The following is a 26,380-nucleotide window of genomic DNA, read 5'->3' on the forward strand; positions in this document are numbered from 1 at the left end:
AAAAAGGCAACAAATGCACAACTATCAACAACTGAATCTAAAAAACAAACTAAGCGTATGAGCAGAACAGGAATAGAATCATAGATACAGAGATCATTTAGAGAGTTATCAGCTGGGAGGGGGAAAGGGGAGAATGGGGGAAAAGATGCAAGGATTAAGAAGTACAAACTGGTAGGTATAAAATAGGGGAGGTTAAGAATAGTATAGGAAATGGAGAAGCCAAAGAACTGATATGCACGACCCATGGACATGAACTAAGCAAGGGGACAGATGGAGGCAATGGGGGTGCTGGACAGAGGGGCAGAAAGGGGAAGAAATTAGAACTGTAATAGCAAATTTAATTTTGGGGGAAATATCTATTTTAGTTCTGTGAGATACATCATTGTAAACTTGATAGGAACTGCATTGCATCTATTGATTGCTTTGGGTAGTATGCACATTTTAATGATTTTAAATCTTCCTATCCATGAACATAGTATGTGCTTGCACTAATTTGTGTCTTTTTTAATTTCTTTCTTCAGTGTGCTATAAGTTTCCAAGTATAGGTCTTTTACCTTCTTGGTTAGATTTATTCCTAGGTATTTTATTCTTTTTAAAGCAGTTGCGAATAGGATTGTTTTGTTAATTTGCTTTTCTGTTAGTTCTACTATTTGCCTTTCTGATGTTTTACTACTGCATTTCCAATTTGGATGCCTTTTATTTCTTCTTTTGGTCTGATTGCTATGGTTAGGACTTCCAGTACTGTGCTAAATAAGAGGTGGAAGTGGACATCCCTGTCTTGTTCCCAGTCCTAAGGGAAAAGCTTGTAGTTTTGCTTGTTGAGTATGATGCTGACAGTGGGTTTACCACGGATGGCCTTTATTATTTTAGGTGTGTTCCCTCTATTCCCACTTTGCTGACAGTTTCGATCATAAATGGGTGCTGGATTTTATCAAATTCATTTTCTGCATGTACTGATGTTATCGAGTGGTTTTTAATCCTTCATTTTGTTTATGTGATGAATCACAGTTATTGATTTGTGAATGTTGTACCAACCTTGCATTCCCATAATAAATCCCACTTGGTCATGGTGTATGATTGTTTTGATGCATTGCTGTATTTGGTTTGCTAATATTTTGTTGAGGATTTGAGCATCTATGTTTATTAGGGATATTGGCCTATAATTTTATCTTGTTGTAGTGTCTTTATCTGGTTTTGGGATCAGAATAATGCTGGCCTCATAAAATGAGTTTGGGAGCCTTCCCTCCCCTTCAATTTTATGAAATAGTTTGAGAAGGAGAGGTGTTAGTTCTTCTAGGAATGTTTGGTAAAAATTAACTGTATGAGCCATTTGGTCCAGGGTTTTTGTTTGTTGGGAGTTTTTTATCACTGCTTCAATTTCACTAGGTCTAATCTGTCTAGTCAGATTCTCTGATTCTTCCTGTGTTAGTTTTAGAAAGTGATGTTTCTAGGAATTTATCCATTTCATCCAGGTTGTCCAGTTTGTTGGCATATCATGTTCGTAATATTTTCTTACAATGCTTTGTATTTTTTGGAGTCAGTTGTTATTTCTCCTCTTTCACTTATGATTTTATTTATTTGAGTCCTTTCTCTTTTTTTCTTTATGAGTCTGGTTCAAAGTTTGTTAATCTTGTTTATCTTTCCAAATAACCAGCTCTTGAATTCATTGATGTTTTGTATTGTTTTTTTAGACTCTATCTCATTTATTTTTTGCCCTGACCTTTATTATTTCCTTTCTTATACTCACTTTGGGCTTTGTCATTCTTTTTCAAGTCCCTTTAAGTATAAAGTTAGATTGTTTATTTGAGCTTTTTCTTGTTTTTTGAGATAGGCCTGTAATGCTATGAATTTCACTCCTAGGAATGCTTTCCCAGTGTCCCACAGATTTTGGATTGCTGTGTCCTTATTTTCATTTGTATCAAGCTATCTTTTCTTCCTTGATCTTGTGGTTGATCCATTCACTGTTTAATAACATGTTATTTAGCTTCCATGTCTTTGCATACCTTTCAGTGTTCTTCTTATGACTGATTTCTAGGTTCACAGCATTGTGGTCAAAGAAGATGCTTAATATGATTTCAATTTTCTTAAATCTATTGAGATATGTCCTAGCATGTACTCTATCCTACAAAACATTCCACATACACTTGAAAAGTATGTATATTCTGCTGCTTTAGGGTAAAATGCTCTGAAGATATCAATTAAATCCATCTGATCTAGTATGTCACTTAAGGCCACTATCTCATTGTTGATTTTCTTCCTGGAAGATCTACTGAAGTCATTAGGGTGTTAAAATCCCTGAGTATGACTGTGTTTCTGTCAATCTCTCCTTTTATGTCCATCAAGATTTGCTTTACATATTTAGGTGCTCTTATGTTCAGTGAGTACATGTTTACTATAGTTATATAGTAGGATCTTGTTGGATCATTCCCTTTATCATTATGTAGTGACCTTCTTTGTCTCATTCTATAACCTTGGTTTTAAAGTCTATTTTGTCAGGTATAAGTACTGCTACTCCAACTTTTCCTTCTTTTCCATTTGCATGAAATACCTTCTTCCATTCCTTCACTTTTAGTGTCTGTGTATCTTTCAATCTGAGATGTGTCTCGGAGGCAGCATATATACAGGTCTTGTTTATTTATCCATTCAACTACCCTATGTCTTTTGATTGGACCATTTAAGCCATTTACATTTAAGGGGATTATTGATAGATTCCTGTGTAGTACCATTTTATTGTTAGACTGTTCTCCCCTCTTTTTCTAACTCTTTTTATTCTTTTTCTTAAAGCAAGCCCCTTAACATTTGTTGCAATGCTGGTTTGGTGTTAAAATCTTCTAGCCTTTTCTTGTCTGGGTAGCTCCTCAACACTCCTTCAATTTTAAGTAATAGTCCTGATGGGTAAATTAACCTTGAGTGTAGATCCTTGCTTTTCATCACCTTGAATATTGCACATGACTCCTTTCTGGCCTGAAATGTTTCCGATAAGTAATCAGATGGCAGTCTAATTGGTGCTCCCTTGTACGTAACTACCTGCTTTTCTCCTGTAGCTTTTAGGATTTTCTCCTTGTCTTTTAGCCTTGTCATTTATCATGATGTGTTTCATTAGCCTTGTCATTAATTATGATGTGTTTCATTGTAGGCCTCTGAGAGTTCAATTTGTTTGGGACTCTCTGAGTTTCCTGGACTTGTGCACCTTTCTCCTTCACCAGATTAGGGAACTTTTCATCATTATTTCTTCAAATAGGTTCTCAATCCTTGCTCGCTCTCTTTTCCTTTTAGTATTTCCATAATGTGGATGTTGTTATACATCATGTTGTCCAAAATGTTTCTTCAGCTCCCCTCATTTTTTTAAATTCTTTTTTCTATTTGATGCTCTGCCTAGGTGTATTTTTTCTTCCTTGTCTTCTGAATCACTGATTTAATCCTCGGCTTCATTTAACCTACCATTTATTCCTTCCAGCATATTGTTTATTTCAGAAATTGCATTCTTTATTTGTGACCAGTTTCTGTCTTTTTTCATGCTGTTGAGTAACCTTATTATCATTACTCTAAAGTCTCTATTTGATAAATTGCTTGCCTCCATTTCATCTAGTTCTTCTGGGGTATTCTCTTGTTCTTTTATTTGATGTCTGTTTCTTTGTCTTCCCATTTTGGCTGCTTCTTTGTATTTTCAGCCTTAATTGTTAAACTAAGCAAACTGTAATCAGCAGCCTGGCTTAAGCTCCACAGAGTGGAGCAGGGTTTTCTTTGTGGGCAGGGCTATTGCTTCCCCTCAGGCTGATGGCACTGGGAGAGGACTGCTCCGCCTGAGAAAGATGGCTTCTGCGGTATGGGAAATGACTAAGCACAGGGATCCTGGCTGCTGTTCCTTCAGTTCTCTCCCCAGAGCCACCAACTCCAGACTCTCCTCAACTGTCTCTAATCCACTCTGCCTTCCATCTGCTGAAACATTGGCCTTCTAAGTGGCTCTCTGTGTCTCTAGCTGTCTCTGGCAGACAGAAAACCTGCTGCTTTTCTTTTTTCTAAATATATTTTATTGATTATGCTGTTACAGTTGTCCCATTTTTTCCCCTTTATTCCCCTTCACCCTGAGCCATCCCCCCCACCAGCATTCCCTCACCCTAGTTCATGTCCATGGGTTAATACATCTAAGTTTTTTGGCTTCTCCATTTCTCATACTATTCTTAACCTCCCCCTGTCTATTTCATAACTACCAATAAGGAGAGAATCTTAAAAGCAGCATTAGAAAAGGAGACAGTTACTTACAAAGGAGTTCCCATAAGACTTTCAGCTGGTTTCTCAAAAGAAACCTTACAGGCAAGGACAGCTGGAAAAAAGTATTCAAAGTCATGAAAGAAGCCCTGGCTGGTATAGCTCAATGGATTGAGCACTGGCCTGCGAAACAAAAGATCATGGTTCAATTCCCAGTCAGGGCACATGCCTAGGTTGCAGGCCAGTTCCCAGCAGGGGCCAGTTCCCAGCAGGGATGCACGAGAAGCAACCATACATTGATATTCCTCTCCCTCTCTCCTTCCCTTCCCCTCTAAAGATAAATAAATAAAATAAAATAAAATAAAATAAAATAAAATAATAAAAAGTCATGAAAGCTAGGACATACATCCAAGATTATTCTAAAGAGCAAAGCTATCATTTAGAATGGGAGGACAGATAAAGTGCTTCCCAGATAAGGTCAAGTTAAAGGAGCTCATCATCACCAAGCCCTTATTATATGAATGTCAAAGGGACTTATCTAAGAAAAAGAAGATGATCAAAAATATGAACAGTAGAGACTTCCGCCAAGATGGAGGCATAGGTGGATGTGCCGTGCCTTCTCACACAACCAAGTTTAGAGACAACTAAATATTAGCAACAGAAAATACAGCCAGAACACGGAAAATTGAACTTTTTGGAAGTCCGTTAACAACAAATTCTTCAGCCTGACCGGTAAGGGGCGAAACCAGCGGCTGGTGAAGCGGAATTGCACAGGAGGTCTCGGTCAGCCAGACTCAGGCGGGGAATCCAGACGCGCGGAATCCAGGCGCAGGGTTGGACCTAGTGAGCAACCGAGCGAGCAACCAGGCAAGTGACCTCAGGGAGGACAGCGGGGGAGCGGCGCTGCTTGTTGACTGTGGTCGTGCATTTGTGCGTGGGCGGACAGGCGAGGGAGTGGGCAGTTGGACCCGTCCCCGCGGCAAGCGGCAGTGGAGGGCACCGCCATTTTCCCGCTCTGACCCCACCTCCACATACAGCATCATAACCCAGCGACTCTGAGTGGCCCGGCCCAGGTGAACCACCTAAGACGCTAATCCTCACCCAGCTGTGAGAAACAGCAGAGGGGGTCGCCATTTCCCCACTCTGACCACACCCTCACATACAGCCTCACAACCCAGCGACCTGGGAGTCCAAGGCACTGCTTCTCACACTTAAAGGGCCAGAACAGACCAAAAATGTCACAAGATCTCAAAGCCCCAGAGCCCATAGATCTAAGCGATGAAGAAATAGCAAAACTCTCAGATGCACAGTTTAAAACACTGGTCATCAGGATCCTCACAGAACTGGTTGATTATACCAACAAATTAGACAAATATATGAAGGCGAAACTAATTGAAATGAATGGAATTGCACAGGACACCAATAGCAATGAAAAGGAAACTGGGACTCAAATCAATGGAGTGGACCAGAGGAAAGCAAATAATGGCCAAACAGAAAAGAGTCAAGAAGCAAGCATTCAAAGAAATGAGGAGAGTCTTAGGAACCTCCAGGACATCTTTAAACGCTCCAACATCCGAATTATAGGAGTACCAGAAGGGGGAAATGCACAGCCACCAGTGGAAAACTTATTTGAACAAATAATAAAGGAGAATTTCCCCAATCTGGCAAAGGAAATAGACTTCCAAGAAATCCAGGAAGCTCAGAGAGTCCCAAAGAAGTTGGACCCAAGAAGGAACACACCAAGGCACATCATCATTACTTTAACCAAAATTAAAATGAAGGAGAGAATCCTAGAAGCAGCAAGAGCTAAGGGGACAGTCACCTACAAAGGAGTCCCCATCAGACTGTCAGCGGATTTCTCAAAAGAGACCTTACAGGCAAGAAGGGGCTGGAAAGAGGTATTCCAAGTCATGAAATCCAAAGACCTACAACCAAGATTGCTCTATCCAGCAAAACTTTCATTTAGAATGGAAGGACAGATAAAGTGCTTCTCAGATAAGATCAAATTCAAGGAGTTCATCATCACCAAGCCCTTATTATATGAAATTTTAAAGGGATTTATCTAAGAAAAAGAAGTTAAAGAAACATGAACAGTGAGAGGACAACAAACTCACAGTTATTAACAACCACACCTAAAACAAAAGCAAACTAAAAGGACAGCTAGATCAGGAGTGGAAACATAGAAATAAAGATCTCAAGGAGGGTTAGCAACAGGGGAGTGGGAGGAGGAGAAGGGGGGAGAAGGTACAGAAAATAAGTAGCATAGACAGTAGATAGAAAATAGATGGGAGGGCAAGAATAGCATGGGAAATATAGAATCTAAAGGAACTGAGACACATGGTCATAAACTAAAGGGGGGGTAATGGTGGGGATGGGGGTTAGGGTGGAGGGGAATGAAGGGGGGAATAGAACAACTGTAACAGCATAATCAATAAAAAAATTAAAAAAAAATATGAACAGTAAAATGACAACAAACTCACAGTTATTAACAACCACACCTAAAACAAAAACAAAAGCAAACTAAGCAAACAACTAGAATGGAACAGAATCACAGAAATGGAGATTACATAGAGGGTTATCAGTGGGGAGAGGGAGCAGGGAGAATGGGGGAAAAGGTAAAGAGAATAAGAAGCATAAATGGTAGGTACCCTGCTGCTTTTCACAGCTGGTTGTTATCTGGCTTCCTTTCTAGTTCTGGTGCTGTAGGCTGGGGAGCTAGCTTGGGAATTAACTCCACACTTCTCAGGAGAACCCCACAGCTGCTGAAATATTCCTGCAGAAATTCAGCTGCTCTGTCCTTGAGAGTTCAGCCAGCCCTCTTGTGCTTCCTTCGCAATCCCTACCAGTCTTGTCATGATGGTTTCTTCTGCCTGTCCTTGGTTATAAGGCTTCTTTCCAGCTAGTGTTCAGTTGGTCATTTCAGATTATTTCTCTATAATTTAGTTGTAATTCCAAATTGGTCCTAGGAAGAGGTTAGTGTAGCCTCCACTTACTCCTCCATCATCTTGGATCTCTTCAATACCATTAGGTTTTAAAGTAAAATTAGCCTACTGCTTAATGGTTTCTGAAGTACACATTTTATTTGAGGTAACTATCATACTACTGGAAAGACATATAACAGTCTCCCCATGTTGTAAAACAGGAGAAATAAATCAGAAAGTTTGTAAATTCAAATCAGATGGCAGGTTTGCAGAAACAAGACTTAATTCTGTAGACTTCTTTGTCCACAGTATGTAGATACTAAAATAATGAACAAATATTATTACCTAGATTCTTACATTTTCTGTAATTTTATTTCTTCTCCATTGGTTAAGAACAGTTAGAAATTAGAAACAAGTTACAAGTTATTAAAAGCACGTGACACACGTATAAATACATTATCTTCAGGATAAAATAGATATCATCCAAACCATCTTCTATGACACAATTAATGCCCCCAGACCTGTGCTTCTCAATGCTTTGGCCACTAGCCACATGTGACCAGCTAGTGGCCAAGTCTGTAAGTCTGCTAGTGCCTGTTGAGCACTTGAGATGCAGACAGACCTAATTCAGATGTGTAGTACATGTAGGATACATTCCAGATTTTGAAGAATTGGTATGAATATAAGAAGATAAAATATCTCATTAATAATTTTGTATTGGTTGTATGTAATATATTACTTATGTAGAAGAGATAAATATAGATAATGTTTTAGAGTTTCCAAACAATACTATGCTATTTGGTCTCTTTTGATTCTCACAACTCATGCAGAGTCATCGCTTTTACTAAACAGCTTGTATTTGCAATTCAGGACCAGATCCTAAGTCCTTAGACTTTTACTGGGTAATGACTCCACTGGCTGAACACTTACATAATATCAATTGAACACTGTTTATTAATAACAAGATAATAATTGAATACCTTTCACATCCCCAGTGATGGGTCAGATAAGAATACTAAGTATTTTCCGCACACTTAACATTCTGTACTACTATTCTAGCACTTTCGATGAACTAAAATACAGATTCTTAAATAAAATACAGATCCCTTCCATCCAAACTTATGTTCACCTGTTCCATGAAATAACTGCAATCCAGAGATGCAGTGGACTCATCAAAGCAAAGCAATGACAGTTTATTAGATCCAAGTTAGGTCTGGACCTCCCTATTCCCTATCAACTCACACATTCTTTTCTTCTCCCTGCATGTCTTCACAATATGCTGCTGTATGAACATATAAGAAAAGTATGAAACAAATTAGCAGGCTAGATTTTTTTAAAAAGCATGATGAACTTTTATAAGGTGCAATATGATCTTTTTGTCCCAGCTCTGAGTAATCCTGTGAACTCTCGGCCACCTCCTTTCTAAATAAAAGACTAAAATACCTCTCTCGAGCTGTGGTCTATTTACACAATGGAATACTAGCAGTTGTAAAAAATAAAGAACTCTCACCTTTTGTGACAGGATGGAGAGACTTGGAGAATATTATGTTCAGTAAAATAAGCCCATCAAAGAAAGAAAAATTCCATACGATCTTACTTATATGTGGAATCTAATGAACAAAATAAACTGGCAAACAAAACAGAAACAGAGGCATGGACACATGGAACAGACTGCCAGCTGGTAGGGGGTGGAGGGGCTGGATGAAAGAAGGTGAAGGGATTAACCAAAGAACATGTGTGTGTAAACCAGAGACACAGACAACAGTGCGGTGATGCCCAGAGAGGTGAGGGGAGAGATGGAGACATCTGTAATAGTGTAAACAATAAAAGTAAACAAGACAAACTATTCCTGGAATGTGTAGTTGTGTGAGCATAAAATAAGAATGAATGTGAAAATTACATGCAGGCGGTAAGCACTCAACCCATTCTCCCAATCCCCCCTTCTTAATGGCCACTTTCTTTTGTTATTCTGAGGACATACCGATCTTGTCTTAAGGCGGTGGTTTTCGGCCTTTCTCATTTCATGGCACACACAAAACAAAATTTCTCAAATTTTTCAGGACACCAAAAAAAAATTCAATTTTTTGCCAATCTGAGAAAAATAGGTATAATTTTCATTCATTCACATTGGACAGTTGCCTGCTGTCATTTTTTTATTTGACAATCTCAGGAAAGAGAGATCAGTGTCCCTGACTAAACAGTCAGGTATTGCATGTTTTAAAAATTCTTGTGGCACACCTGTTAAAAAATCGCTGTCTTAAGGCATTCCAAACTATCATGAAATGGTCAAGGAAAAGGGGTAAAATGAATGTTTTACCCTTCTTCCTAAGTATTCTGTTATCCCTATACTTTCTATCCCTTGAAGATGAGAAAAGAGATTCCATGAAAAGCAACCTCACAGGATGTTCTGATCACAAACTCCTAACTGGGCAGTTCATGGTGGGCAGTCACATCACAGTCATATGACTTTAGTGAGTTTTTAAGCCAGCCCTGTCCATTGTTCTTATGCATACAGGTTAATACATCTTTGAAGTGCCAGCAGTCATGCCTGTCAAAATGATATTAACCCTCAAGGGAGCACACAATCTTGGTAACTGTCATCCAATCCCCACCTTGCTTTCTCCAATTATCCTTATGTCCTCTCCTGATTTCAAATGCATTAGAGAAGCTGCAAAACTGTTATTCTCTGGAGCAACTGAGATTTTGCTCCTGGGCCTATGTCCTTTGTTTAGCTCAAATAAATTCTTATAAAAACTCTCTACAAGTTTGGCCCTTTCCTCCACTGACACCCTTTTCTCCCCAATCCCAGGGTCAAGGTGAGGCAAGGACAGAAAGCTGAAAGGGCAGACCTTCTGTGTGAGGTATACAAGGTGTGGTGCTTCTCGAGCAGGCTCAAGTGGCTTTAGAGGGAGATCATAGAGCTTGTTGCTTTTTAGAGACTTTCATTTTCCCTTCCAGATAATAAAGGACTTAATGCCAGTGAAATGACGGCTTACCTATGCTGCCTAAGAAGTAGTCCAAAGGGATTGGGCTAATGATCAGTAGAAAAGTTCAGGACAAGTCACACCAAGATGTGCCTCTATGTGGTTTGTTTTGATCTAAAAGCAACTTTAACCTTAGGCTGAAGGTTAAAGTTCCTTCATTTCCTCCTCTGCCCCTTCATTAACTACCTACAAGAACTTGAATGACCCTTGGACATGGACAACAGCTGGGGATTGACTGTGGTGGGAGCTTCGGAGGGCTTGGCAGAGGAGGGCAGAGGAGGAAAAACTGGGACAACTGTAGTAGAACAACAATAAATTTTTTCTTTTAATTTAATTTAAAAAAAAAACGAACTTAAATAGTTAAAGGCCTTGCCCACTCTTAATAATAGATTATCAAAGGTAACCTCTTTTGACCTGTCTTTAGGGTAAGACAAACTTATATTTACTAAACATCCACTCTTCCTACAATGACTGTTTAAAGATCCCAAGGTTCCTTACTTCTAGGATCTATGTCAGAATGTCTTTTTTAAAAAATATTTTATTTATTTATTTTTAGAGAGAGGAGAAGGGAAGGAGAAAGACAGAGAGAGAAACATAGAAACATCAATGCATTGTTGCCTCTCATGTGGCCCCTACTGGGGAGCTGGCCCTCAACCCACACATGTGCCCTGACCAGGAAACGAACCAGCGACCCTTTGTTTTGCACACTGGCACTCAATCCACTGAGCCACACCAGCCAGGGCTCTATATCCACTTTTTAACATTCTCCCAGTGAAACAGAATACCTGCTTCAAAAAACAATGGGGTGCGGCCCTGGCCAGGTGGCACGGTTAACTGGAACACCCTCCGGTAAACCAAAAGGTTATGGGTTCCATCCACAGTCAGGGCACATACTTAGGTTGTAGGTTTGATCTCCTGTTCAGGAGCATATGAGAGGCAACCAATCAATGTTTCTCTACCTTTCTCTCTCTCTAAAATGAAAAAATATATATTCTCAGGTGAATATTTAGGGGAAAAAGAAGACATGATGGGGTAGAAGGAACAATCACGAGGAGGAGTTACTGCTAATGAATATTTGTTTTTCTTTATTTTTTATTTCTTTATTATATTTTAAAATCCTCACTTGACGATATCTTTATTGATGTTAGAGAGAGGAAGGAGAGACAGAGAAAGATAAACAACAATTGCTTACCTCTTCTAAGCACCCCTCCCAGGGATCCAACCCACAACCCAGGTATGTATCCTGATCAGGGATGGAACCTGAGACCTTCTGGTGTAGGGGACAATGATCCAACCAACTGAGCTACCCAGCAGGGCCTGCTAATGGATTTTTGAAGGGAAAGATGATGAAAATTTGATGGTTGCACAAATTGTGTAGTTTAAATAGGTGATTCATATCATTACTGAATTATATCTCATAAAACTGTTGTAAAAAAAACTATGAGGCAGCCCTGACCAGTGTGGCTCAGCTGGTTGGGCATCCTCCCACGAGGCAAAAGGTTGCCAGTTCATTTCCGGGTTGGGCACCTGCTTAGGTTGCAACACCCAGTTGTAGCTTGTAGGCATATGAGAGAGGCAACTGATCTAATCAATAATTCTCTCATGTATAATGTTCCTCTCTCTATATTTCTCCCTCCCTTTCCCCTCTCTCAGAATAAATAAATCAAATCTTTAAAAAAATCTGTGAGGTCAAAGTCATCTAGACACTTTATCAATTACTGAATCTCGTCCTTGAGTAAACTGGGAACTTATTTCTTAAGGGATAAATTTTAGCTTCCTTTAGACCTATATATTCTATATATTATAGGATATGATCATTCAGGTTCATTAATTTTTTAGTAAAAGTTCTCAACCATAACCCATAACCCCAGTGAGCAATACAGAATAAACTTTCCCACTTGATGAGAATTTGAAACACATGAGGTCCACCTATCCCTCTACAAAATCTAGATTTATCCCCAAAGAAGCCCCAAACCATTAGACAGCATCATGTGTAAGCACAGGGTTTTAGCATCCAACAAGTGTTTTTCATAAACATAAGAGTGAGAAAAACTACAATTATAAGCAGCCCTAGAAAACGCACCACCACGTGTACTGCCAGATGGGCATGCAGGATGCTTCCCCACTGCCATGGCCAGTCTCCCCTGCATCCTTCTGAGATACGAGACATTCTCTCAGAAGTAAATGCCAGGAAAAGCTTCTCTAAGGATTGGGTAGTTTCCCCACATTACCCTCATTGAATTGTGAGACTGATGGCCCCCAAGATGCAACTTCATCTGCATATGCTCCTTCCATCTGTCCATGTTGTTTCTAATGTGCTCCCCACAGTAACTCTTGGTTGTATTTATATGTTTGTAACACTTATGCTTGCCTCAGCTGCTTAATAAAGAAAAGCACAGTGGAGGCTAAGTGCTCATGCCTGCAGCCCTGGGGACAGAGCATGCCTGACCCCACTGCCCAGAGGCACCTGGCACCCAGCCCTACGGCCTTGGAAGCTGTAGCAGAGAAGGTGCCACGCCCATATCCACCAGCGGCAGCCACAGCCACTGTGGCGCCCCCACCCTGCAGGGCCAACTGACTCTCTAAGAGGAAGGCCAAGACACCCCCACAGAGGAGAGCAGCAGGGCTCAAGCAGTCAGCAATTCCCAGAAAGACTTAGCCCAAGGGAGTTGTACTACCCTGAAGGGGCACTAAAGAGTCCCTAGCATCTAGGACAGCAAAGAGCGAGAAGGTGGCGTTTGAGTTGCCCCTAACTGGTGCCCCTCAAGGACAGCGCAACTGGTGGATTGCAGGCATAGGTTGGGCACAGAAGGGCACTGGGGGCCTGGCAGCAAACTGAGGACCTGGGCTGGAGGCTGGGCAACTGCGACGAGTGTGGTTCAAGAAGGGAGAAAAGCAAAACCAATCCCCCCTCAGCCTGCTGCAGCCAGGAAGCCCAGCAGAACTGGCTTAACCAGTTTAAAACCAGCAGGCAGCTTCTTCTTTTTAAAAAAAATTTCTTCTTCCTTTCCTTCTTTCTTTTTTTTATTCCTTCTTTCTTCCTTTCTTTCCTTTTTTATTCCTGCTTCCTTCCTTCCTTCCTTTTTTTTAAAATTTTATAATTTTTATTCCTACAAGTGAGTCAATAAAACCTAAGAGCTGTGAAAGGCCCAGAGTTAGACCCAAAGAGGGGTCATCCCAACAACTGAGACAATGAGACAAGTTTCACTTTGCTATTCCAGAGAACTTGCAAGTTACTGTATATTTGATTACCATTATTTTTTCATTATTTTTACATCTTTAATTTTATTTGTATTTTTTTTATTTCTCTTCTTTCTGTTTAGTCTTCTTCCCTTGGTTTGTTAAATTGCATTGTTTGACTGGTTTCCCTGTTCCCTCTTTTGTAGTGTATTGTTAATTTTCTGTCTTCCACTTCACTTGTGTTCCAGTAGCACACTACTCTAGGTCCTGTACTTCCTGTTCTTGCTATTCAGATCATATAGATTCTGTCATATGATTGTTGTTCCATTACTATTGTAAATAATTGCTGTTCCATACAATTGTAAATACTACACAGCACTCCTCTTGGATCTTAGCTCACTTTATTGTTTCTAGGACTTTATTACTGTTGTAGTGACCTCTATTCTCTCACACACTACACCAATTTCCTATCCTTTACTCTCACTTTATTTCAAAATCTGACCTCCCACAAGCTCACTGCTTTCTAGATCCAACTTGCAATTCTTCCCCACTAAACAAGTCTTATTTTTTGCTACCCTTTCTAAAAAGTGGCTAGTTAGGTGAAATATCACAGTTGACCCTATACATATCCAAAGGATTTCCTATCTCTTCTCTACAGGTTGGTACTATAAATACCATAGAATACACTCCCACTGTATTAAACCATTTTGCCTCCCCCCTCCAATTGATCACAAAAAAGAGTAGGTAGGATCTGTGAACACCAGGATACCTGCTGGAAAAGGAAACCCATCAACAATGAAACCACCAACAGATAGAAACAGAAGGTGAAGAAGGGAGTGTAAGCCACACTAACCTCAACCAGGACCAATTTGGAAATACAACTAAGTGGTGGAGAAATTACCTGGAACAAACAACTAAACATGAGTGAGAGAGCAGCCTCAAAACCCTGTACACACAGAATAACCAGCTTCAACAGAACCTGTCCACACCTGCACAACAAAATACATGACATGGTGGACGGAGTGACTCTCAGTTAACCAGCTGGAGGGAAAGACCCACCAAAGAAAGACCCAACAACAGTCAAAACCCAAAGACATACAGAAAGCCAACTTAAATGACAGCCCAAGACCAGCAAGCTCAGGAGATCAAGGAGACTGCACACTGAATATCACAGGTCTTCTATCATAGAAATTCACACCATAAACCCAGGGAGTCAGAACAGATCAATTTAAGAAGCAGAGGCTAACAAGAAGAGTCTCACAAACAATGGGAAGACAAAGAAACAATCTCCAAATTAAAGTAAAGGAGGAGGCCTCAAAAGAATGCTAAATGAAACAGAAGCAACTCAATTATCAGATATTGAGTTCAAAGTAATGTAATAAAGAAGCTCAATGAGCTCACTGAGAACTACCAAAAACTACATGGAAACTATGATGAACTCACTACAAACCATATCAATGTGAAAAAGGACATAGAAACTATCAGCAAGGGCCAAGAGGAAATGAAGAATACAATTTCTGATCTGAAGAACACAGTAGAAGGAATTGAAAACAGACTAGATGAAGCAGAGGACCGGATCAGTGAGTTGGAGGACAAGGTAGAAAGAAACATTCAGAAAGAGCAAGGAAAGGAAAAGAGACTCAGAAAGAACAAAAAGGGGTTAAGGGAAATGCAGGACAACGGGAAATGTAATAATATCCATATAATAGGGAAACCAGAAGGAGAAAAAGAACAAGGGATAGAAAACCTGTTTGAAAAAGTAATGATGGAAAACTTCTCTAATTTGATGAGAGAAAAAGTCAACAAAACTCCAGGACACACAGAGAGTCCCAATCAAGAGGAACCCAAAGAGCCCACTTCAAGACACATCATAATTAAAATGGCAAAATTCCAAGACAAAGAGAGAATCTTAAAGGCAGCAAGGAAGAAACAGGAAGTAATGTACAAGGCAGCCCTGATAAGACCAGCAGCTGACTTCTCAGTGGAAACCCTCCAAGCCAGAAGGGAATGGCAAGAAATACTCCAAGTAATGAAAACCAAAGGTGTGCAACTAAGACTAGTCTATCCAGCAAGGCTCTCATTTAAAATGGAAGGCCAAATAAGGAGCTTTCCAGACATAAGAAGCCTCAAAGATTATACCTCCTCCAAACCAGCTCTGCAAGAAATGCTAAAGGGTCTGCTTTAAGAACAGGAAGAAAAACAGTGAGAGAGAGAGGAACACAGGTACGGAAAAAATGGCAATGAGTAAGTACCTATTAATAATAACCTTATATGTAAATTGATTAAATGCCCCAATCAAAAGAAATAGAAGAGCTGAATAGATTAAAAAACATCACCCACACATACGCTGCCTCCAAGACATTCACCTCAGAACAAAAGACCTACACAGACGGAAAGTGAAGGGCTGGAAACTAATATTCCAAGCAAATGGACCAAAAAAAGCCAGGGTAGCAATACTCATATCAGACAAAATAGATTTCAAAAAAAGAGCCATAAAAAGATACCCAGAAGGTCACTTCCTAATGCTCAAGGGAAGAATCCACCAAGAAGACATAAACATAGTAAATATAGAGGCACACAACATAGAAGCACCCAAATACATAAAGAAATCTTGAGGGCTTCAAGAAGATATTGACAACAACATAATTATGGTAGGGCATTTTAACACCCCACTGGTCGAAAATGTGCAGATCTTCCAAACAAAATATCAACAAAGATATTGTGGTATTGAACAATGCCCTAGATCAAATGGGGGTCTTTTGATAAGGTACAGCACCCATTTATGAGAGAAACACTTAGCAAAGTGGGAATAGAGGGAGCATTCCTCAACATAATAAAGGCCATATATGAAAGACCTACAGCCAACAACATACTCAATGGACAAAAACTTAGAGCTCTCCCACAAAGATTAGAAACAAGAAAAGGATATCTGCTTTCCCCACTCCATTTCAACAGAGTACTGGAAGTCCTAGCCACAGCAATCAGACAATAAAAAAAAATAAAAGGCATCCAAATTGGAAAGGAGGAAGAAAAACTGTCATTGTTTGCAGAGGACATGATAGTGTACATAGAAAATCCTATAGGCTGCACCAAAAAATTACTCAACCTGATAAGTGAATTCAGCAAAACAGTGGGATACAAAGTCAATATTCAGAAATCAAAGGTATTTTTCCACACCAACAATAAAATATCAGAAACAGAAATAAGGAAGAAAATCCCATTTGATATAGCAACAAGAAAAATAAAGTACCTAGGAATAAACCTAACCAAGGAGCTAAAAGACCTATACTTAGAAAACTACACAACACTGAAGAAAGAAATTAAGGAAGACACAAACAAATGGAAGCATGTACCATGCTCATGGATTGGAAGAATTAACATCATCAAAATGTCAATGCAATTTATAGATCCAATGCAATCCATATTAAAGTACCAATGATATATTTCACAGATATAGAACATTTCAGAAATTTATATGGAATCATAAATGACCCTTAATAGATGCAGCAATTTTGAGAAAGAACAAAGTAGGAGGGACCACAATACCTGATACCAAACTGTATTACAAGGCCACTGTAATCAAAATATCCTGGTACTGGCATAAGAACAGACACATAGACCAATGAACAGGATAGAGAGTCCAGAAATAAACCCAAGTCTCTGGTCAATTAATATTTGACAAAGAGGGTAGAAACATAAAACGGAATAAAAATAGCCTCTTCAACAAATGGTACTGGGAGATCTGAACAGCTACATTAAAAAAAATAAAATTCAATGACCAACTTACACCATACACAAAAATAGATTCAAGGTGGATAAAAGACTTAAATATAAGTCATGACACCATAAAAATCCTAGAGGAAAACATTGGCAGAAAAATCTCAGACATTCCAGCAGCAACATCTTCACTGATATATTCCCTAAAGCAAGGGATATAAAGAAAAGAATAAACAAATGGGACCTCATCAAATTAAAAAGCTTCTGCATGGCTAAAGAAAACAGCATTAAAATGAAAAGAGAACCAACAGTATGGGGAAACATATTTGCCAATGGTACCTCAGACAAGAGTTTGATCTCCAAAATACATAAAGGACTCACATGACTCCACTCCAGGAAGACAAAAAAACCCAATTAAACAATGGGCAAAAGACTTGAACAGACACTTTTCCACAGAGGATACATGGAGGGCCCAGAGACATATGAAGAGATGCTCAGAATCACTAGCCATCAGAGAGATGTAAATTAAAACCACAATGAGATACCACTTTGCACTGGTCAGAATGGCCATCATAAACAAATCAACAAACAAGTGCTGGTAAGGTTGTAGAGAAAAGGGGACCCTAGTGCACTGTTGGTGGGACTGCAGACTGGTGCAGCCACTATGGAAAACAATATGGAATTTTCTCAGAAAACTCAAAATGGAACTGCCTCATGACCCAGCAATTCCACTGCTAGGATTATATTCTAAGAACCCTGAAACACCAATCCAAAAGAACCTATGCACCTCAATGTTCATAGCAGCACAATTTACAACAGCCAAGTGCTGGAAGCAATCTAAGTGCCCATCAATAAATGAGTGGATCAAAAAACTATGGTACATTTACACAATGAAATACTACACAGCAGAAAGAAAGAAGGAGCTCCTACCCTTCATGAAAGCATGGATGGAACTAGAGAGCGTTATGCTAAGTGAAATAAGCTAGGTAGTGAAAAACAAATATCATATGATCTCACCTTTAACTGGAACATAATCAACAAAAGAAAAAAGCAAGCAAAATATAACCAGAGACACTGAAATTAGGAATAATCTGACAGAAACCAGAGGGGAGGTGGAAGGGAATAATGGGGGGAAGGGTTTTCGGGAACAAGTATGAAGGACATATGGACAAAACCAAGGGGGAGGGTGGAAGCAAGTGAGGGAGGTGGGTTTGGCTGGCATGGGCAGGAGTGGAGGGGAGAAAATGCAGACAACTATAATTGAACAACAATAAAATAATTTTTAAAAAAAGAAATGCAGAAAGAGATTCAGAGTGTAAGTGTATTTTAATACCATCTTGCTGCAAAAGACTGTTGCCTAAGGGAGCTCTTGCTGAATGCCCAGGGTACAGAACAAAGATGACCAATAAACTATGTTGTTACTATCTGTTACTATGAATCTACTTTATTTTCTGAAGTGAAATGAATTTTTACATGAACACTATTAGCCAATAAAATAAACCTAGGCAACATTATGTGTATTTTAAATGTTTGCTAGATTTGCAACCTAACTTGTTTGGTATTCTATTTCTCTGTTTAGTTCTAAATTTTCCAGTTTTCATCAATACTGTAATAAACTGATAAATTCTTTGAAGTTAATAATTAAACTATCCACAGAAAAATTACAAGTGAGCTCAATAACTCTTTAGCAAATCACACAAAGTTCTGAACAAACTCTACATTCTGAAAATTTAAAAAAAAGAATATCTTTCTTAATTTTTGTTAAAGCACCAATATTAACAAACTTTTCTCCCACCTTGTAGTAACTTTCATGTTCAATAAGTTTTTATCTACGTAGTTCCACACATTTGGAGAAAGGCAGGAGATTTAGGAACTGACACAATCAGTTGCCCTGATGAATTGTTTTCTGAAAAAGCAGTCAGAATTTTCAGTTTGCATTTCATACCCACTATTAAATGAAACTGGACAAATTAAAACCTAGTCATCACAATTGAACAGTTTTTTTTTTCCTACCAAATGTACTCCCACCACCCGCCGGCTCTTTCAAGCCACAGACATCCCAAGGGCTGTCACCCTCACTCGCAGTTCTAGGGCTCTGATCTCAGGGTCCCTGCACTCACTCAGAGGCAGGGCTCTAACCATCTACACACGTGAGGAGAGGAGCCCGCCAGACCCTCCCACAAATCCCCTCATTATTATTGTCACATGTTAATTGTTAGCTGTTAACTATGCCATACCCACCTATGTAAAAGTATATGTCTAGCATTTTACGTTTTATACAATGTGAGGTTTCCCTCTTTAGCTTTCTCCTGCCTCCCTAATTTATCACCAGAGGATTTCATGTAACCCCCTTCTGCCAACTCTTTTGATTGTAATGTATAAAATAAGTTGCTAAACTGCCATTCTCTAGACTATTTCTCAATCCACTGAGATTTGGCTTCCAATCAGTTGCCATCTGTTTGGCTCAAATAAACTCACCAAAAATTCACTACAGGTTCAAATGTTTCTGACGTGACATTGACAATGTGTATGGTCTTGATGTGTACAGTTTGGATGTAATATGTATTCATCTGTATATTATATGCACTGTGTTTTTGTTTTTCCTGCTTCCAGATAGCATTACAAGGGTGTAATGTTTTATTCGCCTAAAGAAACTAAATATTTATATAAATTAAGCAGGATCCTGTGGTCTAGACAAAGCATTTAATATTAAATGTGGTTTAAGACTGATTGATGTTTTAAACTTATTACCATAATGTTTTATTTTATCCAGATTTACAAAAAAGGTTTATGTTATGGGCTTTTGGTTAAGTTTGTTTTACAAACCTTCCCAAACTTTAAATTTTAAGAGACTTTTTAACTGAGAAATGATTTTGAGTTGTTCCAATAGGCCCTGGAATAGTTCAAGGATCTATTCTCTCTCTTTTTAAAAGTTTGTTTTTAACTAATTAGGCCTATTTGAGATGTTTGAATTTGCATGGGAAGCTTTAGCAAAATAATAATAGGAAGAAGAACAACTATATTCTGTTTGTATACCACTTTGTTTTCCCCTGGGAAGATTACAATTTTACTTGAACAATAACATCCCAGGTATATACAGGAGACTCCCACCTATTGTCTTAGATAACAAAACCTGATTAAGATAATTTAAATTTCCTAGAGATCCCACTCTAACCAGTATGTGAATAATTTAGTTTATATTCTAGGAAATTACTAGACTCCCAAAAGAACATGATAGAATATCAAAGGACAAGCTCTGATTCTGTTTACCCCAGGTAAAATACTTTGGTTATCTAATGTATAAGGATGGGCTACTAATTAACCCTGAGAGACTCAAAGGTATCCTATTTTTCCTATTCCAAAAATAAAAAAGCAATTTAGAGGATTCCTGGGATTGACTGGACATTGTCACAACTGGATTCCAAATTTTTATTAATGGCCCAGCCTCTAATGCTAAAATCAAATTGACCTGACCACTTCCTTGTTCCTAGGAATGGTTTAGAGGAAACTCCTTGATAATGCTGACTTAAGTTGGTTTACAGATGGATCTTTGAAAAATAAACAGGAATGTTATCAAGCTGTATATGCAATAACTTCTATGGTGCACATAACAAAGTTCTTATTTATCTATAGAAGATCTGCCCAACAAGCCCAATTAATTTTTTAACTCAGACTTGTCAACTGGCCAAAGATCAAGTAGCCAGTATTTACACTGACAGTCACTACACAATGTCAAGGGTATAGCTCCTCACTTTGGAATGTTGTGGAAGCCACGAGGCTTCTTAATTTTCTCAGGGCAGCCCATGAAGAATGGAAAGTAGACTGCAAAATTATTAGATATCATACAAAAATTGAAACAACTGGCACTTATCAAAAGTCCAGGGCTTTGTAAAGCTGCCACCATGGAAGCAAAAGGGAATTTAATGCAGCTAGACAGGCAGCATTAAACACTCAAATTATCCAGACCTGAGAATGTTCCTTGTTTCCCATTAAATCACTAAAAACTCTCTATCACAGTTGCAATGGACAACTACAAAGAAAAGAGAACATGCAAATAAATGGGGGAAACTTTGTCCCAGGCAAAAAGTTATAGCTTGGACCCAATCAGAAAGCAATCTTACCTATAGGAGCTTAAATACCTATACTGTATACTGTATACTATACTTTAACATATACATGAGCTAAAATTAGTTCTAAAAGATAATTTCATGGAGTAAACAATATTACTGGAAACCTTCTCCTACTGTAGCTCATAAAGTATACAGCAAATGTTTTATCTGTCCAAAATAGAACCCAGGAAAACAATTCCATGGGTCCTAAGGACATTTCCCACTTCATTTAGATCCAGATATGATAATTGGATTTTATACAAATGCCACCATCTCAAAAATACAAAAAAATATTAGTTATGATTTTGTATTCCCTTGCAGGAGAGCAACAGCCTTAGGTATATTAATTTAAAAAATTCATTCCCAAATTGGGGAATTCCCTCTGAGTTGAGGGACTCCTTTACTAGACAAACAATGCGATCCATTTGCCTATTCTACAGTGTTTTCATTGTGCCTATCACCCCTAGTTCTCTGGATTGGTAGAACATACAAATGATACAACTGTACCTCAACTAGGTAAATTTTCAGAAGCTTTTAATCTCCCTTGGCCTATATAAAGCTCCCCTTACAGTACTCCTCAACCTGAAATTTATGATAAACAGAGCCTTACTCCTTATGAAACAGTCACCAGTCTCCCTATGAATCTAGATGAAGGGACATATAAATCAACTGTACTAAAAGGAGACAGTCTGCATTGTTATCACGGGCTCATTAACCAGCTTATAGGGACTAATAAATTAGTAACATTTCACAGTATGCTCCTAGGAGATGAAGACTTTCAAAGACCACAATGTACAACCAGGAGATTTTTGTCCATTAGAAAAGACATTGAGCCCTGGCTGGTGTAGCTCAGTGGATTGAGCATGGGCCTGCGAACCACATGATCGAGGTTCAACTCCCAGTCAGGGCACATGCTGGGTTGCACGCCAGTTCCCAGCAGGGGACTCATGAGAGGCAACCATACACTGATGTTTCTCTCCTTCTCTCCTTCCCTTCCCCTCTAAAAATAAATAAATAAATTTAAAAAAAAAAGAAAAAAGAAAAGACATTGAAGACTCTCCAACATTGTTGGAAAGGACCTTATCAGGGGCCTAAATGCAAATGGACATTTGCCCCTGTCCCTGATACTGGCCTCCATGAAAGACTTTTCAAGGATGAAAAGCCACCAACAATGAAGGCAGACAGACATCCCAAGACATCAACAGGCCTGTATGTTCCCAAATTGATGCTGCTATTGAATGAATGTACATAAAATTATTTTCTTTGTTATTATCCTCCTTATGGCTTTCTAATGGAAATAATATCTATCTCCCCCAAACCCCTCTCTTATTAGATATGAAAACTTTTAACTTGGGTACCTGCTAATCTTTCCTATCTACTAGACAGTGATATTCTGATTATCAGTTATGATAATGAAGTTAATGCTTTGTTGGCCACACAGTGGTTTTCTATCAATATAAGTTTTAGTACAATTTTTTCTGGATATATCTCTTATAAAAAATCATCTTGGGAAAATACCTCCAAGAACACCTCCCTGATAATTCCCCTAGTACAATTATATATAGGTCCAATCGAGATGAGTATTGTATAGCTATAGCAACGGATGATGAAAAGCTAAGAAAAATACTTGGATGTGATGGGAAAGGGCTTGCAGTGACCTGCCCTGTCACAGTATATCTTGTCCTCAGACTTGTCAGCCATGCTCTTGTGACTGGCTGTCCATAAAACAAGAAAAAAAATCAATGGGCCCCCCTTTTAAAAAATTATTGGGATTACTTGGTGGATAGATATCTCTATAAATACCCGACCCTCCTATGCTTTTGCATAGGGCATTCCACATGAAGCCCTATGGAATACTGAAACTTTAGCTAATTTGGGAGTTACCTCTACCCATCTAACTATGGCACAAGAAACTCGACATTTTGAGTTCATTCAGTATCTAGCAATAGCTACCCAATGGCAACAACATTCCTGGTGGACCCAACAATATTGGCCCTCTAAAAGAAATAAAAGGAGGATATTTGGAGGACTTGGGGCTAGCCTTGGTGTTCTGAGACAAGCTGAACTTGCAGTTAATGGAGAAAATCCTTCATTAGAAAAAGACTTGATCTAAAATAGGCCATGTAGTGGAAATGCTGTTTCAAGAGGAAGGAAACAGGTGAGAAGCAGCATGGAAAAACAATAAGGCCTTAGCTCAATGGATAGAACAGACTCGATAGACTATAAAAACTCATGCACAAACCCAACAATAAGAACATGCCTGCCCCCTAACTCAGTAGGGCCTAACAGGGCCAATGGTCCGTGTTAATGCCAATGGAATCTGAAGTAGCTATGAAACGGTAGCTGCACTCACATACAATGAGCGCAGAAGCCCAGGCAAGACATTGGTGGGATTCATATGGATCACCTGGATTTTGAAAGATTTTGGATGGGAAATGTTGTGTCTTAAACACCCAGGCACCTCAGTTAGATCCGAAGCATAAATTCTTAGTAGTTCAACTGGCTACAATAGGGACCACCCTCGACAACACTAAAATACTTCCAATGGGAAGTGGATGGACCATATTTAAAAATAATAAACAATGGGAACCCATTTGACTATCTAATTGTGAAAATCAGAAAGGTGAATGGTTATGCCCCCAGTCTATCCTAGCCTATCATATATACCCCAACAAACAGCAATATATGGTATGTGGGAAAGGGACATTTTGGATGGGAAAGGTTAGAGAATTCTTCTGTTATACTAAGTGACTTTTATTGTAATAACACCAAGTTTATGTTAAATGCCACTGGAATATGGTATAATACTGAAATTACAGGGCAAATAACTTTTTTTGAGGTTAATAAAACTTGTGATACTATTAATACTGGATATCCAATATATTGGGAAATTGAACTTAATCTCCCCATGAAGTCATTTCTACAGAAACTAATTGGCCAGAAGAAAAATTAGAGCTTCTAGATGAAATAGTAGAAAGTCTTAATTCATATGGCCAAATGTATCATAAGGTACAAATAACAATGAATGAAGGAGGAAAACATGCTATTAGCTTAATAAAAAATTACAATGATACATGTAAATAGGTTTTTTTGTTTGTTTGGCTGGGATGCTTGTTCCCCTCAGACTCTTCCTTGTCTGGTATTAAACACTTTCTGGTCCTAATCAGTGTTACTGGTTTAATACTGTTCCTGATATGTACATGTTACACTAGATGCAGAAAAACAAAAACTTCAGGCAAATGGCAAAAAGACCCAGATTATGGTAGCTCAAGAAAAAAATGAGAAATGATCCAGAATATTTTTAACAAGGACATATAGGATCTGACTGTCTCACATTCACCTGCTTTAAAAAAAATAAATAACTGCAATTCAACCTTAAATGACATCTAAGGTTAAGGTCTCGCCCCATTCCCAGCAGTCCACCCTGTTCAGCAAAACAAAGACCGACTCCGAGACTTCCTAGGAATGAGCGAGCCTTCCTAGCACAGTGGGACCAGCCAAACCATTGATCATCAATGCATCCATCCTTTGGATTGAGTTATGACCAAAAGGGGGCCGTGTGGAAGGAAAGAGGCCACATATTAATCTGACAAGCTCAAGGGAAGCCACTGAGGCAACTTTACAAAGTTGAAGTCCTAAAGTAACCACAAAGGATGGTCTGAAATGAAATCTTTAACTGAAATCAGTTTATGGTGAGTAGTCATATCCTAGGACTGTATTTTTCCCTAATGAAGGTCAATCTTTACTTTAACTGAACTTGTCTGGTGGTTTGTTTTTGTTTTTGTTTTTGTTTTTTTGCATCTATGATAATATAACTTTGGAATGTCAAGTAATGTCTCTTTTTCCACACTGCTTGGGCACAACCACTACACCAGAGCTAAGACTACAAATCCCCTCATTATTATTGTTATCATGTTAATTGTTCACTGTTTTAACTATCCCTAACCCACCTATGAAAAATAAATATGTGTCTACCATTTTACCTTTTATCCAGTCTAAGCGGTCCCTCCATCTTTGCTTTCTCCCACCTCCCTAATCTATCACCAATGGATTTCATGTTCCGCCCCCCCCCTTACAGCTCCTTTTTTATTATAATGTATAAAATAAGGTGCTAAACTGCTCGTCTCTGGAGCACTTCTCAATCCGTTTAGATACTGCTTCCTGGCAATCTTCGTCAGTTTGGCTCAAATGAACTCACCAAAAATTCTCTACCTGTTCGAATGTCTCTTAGTTGACAGTACTGCGCTTTCCAAACCTTTTCCACAATCTCTGTGGTTCCTTTCCAGGCTGCCTTCTTCCTGCGTCTTCCCAATCTCTAGCAGAGGATCCCGGACTCCCTGTTTCCTTCTGCCACCTGGACTCGGTCTGTATCCCTGACCCAGGACACATTCCCTCCCGCGAAAAAGCAAGGCAGGAGGCAACTTTCCCGAATCCACGCCTACAGCCCCACCGAGAGCCCACCCACCCGTAGCCACGCACTCCCCGCGAGCCCAGCACTCACGCGACAAGAGAAAACCTGGAAGGCGCGGGCCTGAGGTCGCAGCCACAGTCAAGGTCCGGAGCGAGGGGCACCGAGGGGCGAACTGGGGCTGCAAGGAAGCGAGCACAGGCCGCGCTGACACCCGCTTCTTATTGCACGCCCTGGGCTGCGGGCGGGGACAGCGCTGGGCGGCGGCCCCTCCCTCTCGCCCTGGCGGTCTGGGGTCCTCGGAGGGCGGAAGGCCTCGCGGGTTCTGGGGGGCGGAGCCTTAGCTCGGAGTGGTGCAGATACCGAGTACCTCACTGGACACGCCGCCGCCCTGGTTGGAGCCCGGGTCTCGGACACGACTGTCCCAGAGCTTCCAAGGCTTGTAGACACTCTGTGTCTAGGCTTGTAGAAATGGACGGTTGACAATGAGCCCTGGTAATCACTGGACCTCAACCCAGAGGATCAATACTTCCTCTGGCCTGAATGGATTTTGTCACTTCTGGTGACCCCAAGCACCAGGGAACGCTGACACCCAGGCTTTTTTTTCCCCCCCAGTTTTACACGTAGCCCATCCAGAGCAAGTAGGCACACTCTGTTGATGAGCTTCTGAGAAATTAGGTTAATGATGCCCAGGGCCAAGGAAACCAGGAATTAAATCTTGGGGAGCAGGGCGGGGTAAGGAGAATGGAGACAAAACTTTTTGAATGAAAATATCACTGGGAACACTTTAAATGCGTTCCTCACATTCCTGTAATAAACACGACGTGTTTATATGGAAAAGTTGGAAAGGGA

At 39.6% G+C, this 26,380-nt stretch overlaps 1 protein-coding gene across 2 annotated transcripts in view; it reads right to left on the reverse strand.

Annotated features, from left to right (window-relative positions):
* Nucleotides 1–25,958, reverse strand: part of LOC119040114 (broad substrate specificity ATP-binding cassette transporter ABCG2-like) — an 87,941-nt gene extending 61,983 nt beyond the window's left edge. Inside the window, exon 1 of one of the 2 annotated variants that reach the window (XM_053666376.1) lies at nucleotides 25,622–25,958. The gene's annotated coding sequence lies outside the window, so the exon portion shown is untranslated. Of the gene's footprint in view, nucleotides 1–25,332; nucleotides 25,528–25,621 lie in introns of those variants that run through there. The other variant, XM_053666377.1, reaches the window with a different exon arrangement.
* Nucleotides 25,959–26,380: the final 422 nt, after the last annotated feature.

The sequence above is a fragment of the Artibeus jamaicensis genome, unplaced genomic scaffold (assembly GCF_021234435.1).
Source record: "Artibeus jamaicensis isolate MK-2021 breed Jamaican fruit bat unplaced genomic scaffold, CSHL_Jam_final contig_452, whole genome shotgun sequence".
In the NCBI taxonomy this organism is placed as follows: Eukaryota; Metazoa; Chordata; class Mammalia; order Chiroptera; family Phyllostomidae; genus Artibeus; species Artibeus jamaicensis.